We start from the raw sequence: 2,498 nt of genomic DNA, 5'->3' as shown, positions 1-2,498 counted from the left end.
GAACCGTAGGGACACAAGCTCTGACTGCACCGTTTCCTCAAGGAGATTTTACACCAAAGCGACACCCGACAAACGATACGAGGATTTCACACCAAAGCGACACGGGTCCTTTGGTCCAAGGCAACTTTCACACCGAAGCGACACGTGTTGCTTGGAAACGAGGCAATCAAGAGCAGCATTTCACATCGTAGCGGCATGACGGGAAGCACAGGCCAGCGTTCTGTTGGTGAAATCCTCAAGCGATAAGTGTCGCGTGCCCCTTGTCGCTTTGGTGCGCAATCTCCCTTAAACAAGACATTCATTGCAGCGCGCATGGGCGAACATTACGTCCGTCACATGATGACAGTGTTGCCAGGTCTACTGATTTCGCACGATGTGGAAATCTTTTCCCCTTAAATATTTATAATGAACAATTATTTTTTAAAAATCTAAAGTTTTTTAAAATTTACATATTCAGCTGATGGAATGCAAAGACCCATGAATATTCCGCAGAGAGAGAGAGAGAGAGAGAGAGGTGGGGGAGGAGTGTCATACCAGGTTTGATGACACTGGGAAAGACACGCGGCTTTTTGAGCCCTTTGTGCATTGGGAAATATGATCTGTGATTGGGAACTCTAAGGCGGGTGTCCTAACTTTCCCCATCTGGTGAGGTTTTGTCAAAGGGGAGGAAACTGGAAACTGGTTAGAGTCGAATTTGTTTCGGAACATCTCCAGCAGACTGAGCGAATCTGTCTAGCAAGCCTAGTGGGCGTGTAGAACCTGAGTAAGGGGCTTAGCGGTAGGTTCTGGGTTGAGATGACGTCAGCGTCTCGCTTGGTTAATTGGCTGCTTCGAGAGTTGTGACTCGTTCCGATGCTTCGAATGCATAACAGCCAAAGATGTTACGGAAAAAATCTCCCTCTACAAGTAAATACCAATGTTGCCAGCCACACATACGAACAAGTATTCAGTTTTATGGTAATGTTTATTGCAAATGCTAGATACAAGTTCAAGTTTTTAACTCTGATAAAATTGGGAGTCCACATTACGAATGCAGCCAAAGGTTATGGTTACAAAAGCTCTTAGTAAACTGTTTGATTGATTTGGTTTATTTTACTTCGCATTTCTGCCACTTTTGGCTAATCGCGAAGACTAGGATGAGTGATGATATTATGAAATTGATGAAGGGACAACCATGCTCAGGCCGAGATTTGATCCCGAGACAGGATCCCTGATCTCATAGCGCTGTGCTAACCAGTCAGCCACGGAGGTCGACTTAGTAAACTGCTGTTGCAGACTTATACCGCAGTTATACGTCGCAGTTTTATTTTTTCTTAATCATCTCTTAACTTAGAAATCATAGTTCATGCCCTTATAGCATTGTTTTTTTAAGCTATTTCTGAGCGTAACTACTACTACAATTGGTCTTATGTTCCTTTCTACTCAAGCAATACTGTGGCGGTAGAAATTCTCTTTTCCGATTTTATAGCAGGTAATCCTCGAATGCAAAAAGCAGACTTAATTAACATTTACATTGTCTGGAGTGACTGGGGAAAAAGTTGAAGAAAAAACTACGACATGACTTGTCTGATACTGGGTCCCGAGTTCGAATCCCAGACTGGGCTTGGGTGCTCTTTTTGAGTGTCCCTTCGTCAATTTCACATCTTTACGATTAGACAAATATGGCAGATGCGAAGTAAAATAAATCAAATCAATCAATCAATCTGTCTAATACTGGTTGGTTACCTTCCGTGATTGAAAGAAAAGTTTTAATTCAAGGATATTTCGGGGGTTAAGGCATCTATAATGCCTTAACCCCCGAAATATCCTTATAGCCCTTCTGCATTACCATTACTGCGAGTATGCTTTGAATGTGTTGTTAAAAATGTTTGGGTATTCTTACATCATGTAACTTTGGCTATTTTTAAATAAAAGCAATCTAAGGTGTAATTAGGTAGAGCATTTAAAAAATATATCCTCGAATGCGTAGTGGCTGAAGCTCTAGATTTAGTTAACACAAAAATCACGAAATGTTTCCATAAACTTTTAAACGCCAAGTACATAAATCCACGCACATTCACAACAATTTACTTTTGAACATTTGTGAGAGATGAACAGAAATTCGAGGTCGGATTTTCTTCAGTAATGTCACTGCTTTTTGCAATGTGTAGGGGCAGTGCCCGCGATTATATAGGGGAGTCAATCCTTGCACCCCCTCAGTTTTGGCACCCGATCATCGCCACTGGTTTGGGGAAAGTGTACCTTTACCTTAGGTGAATTAAGCGGGTGGGGCTATCGTACCCTTGAAGTGCAAATTCATAATAAAATTGTATTAACATAACAGTAATAAATTTATCTTTTGACTTCCAAAAGTTAATAATTAACGTTCAATATTGATAGTGGAAAGCTTTTCCCACTCTACCCCCCCCAGAACGTTGACAATCCGCTATTATTAGTTCTCCTGATTTTTCAGGGGACGATCTCCCGATTTTTAAAAATCTGACCTGGCAACGCTGCGA

This window comes from Lepisma saccharinum, chromosome 14, assembly GCF_977018435.1.
Source record: "Lepisma saccharinum chromosome 14, izLepSacc3.1, whole genome shotgun sequence".
Taxonomy (NCBI): domain Eukaryota; kingdom Metazoa; phylum Arthropoda; class Insecta; order Zygentoma; family Lepismatidae; genus Lepisma; species Lepisma saccharinum.
Note: the sequence above shows the minus strand (reverse complement) of the source record.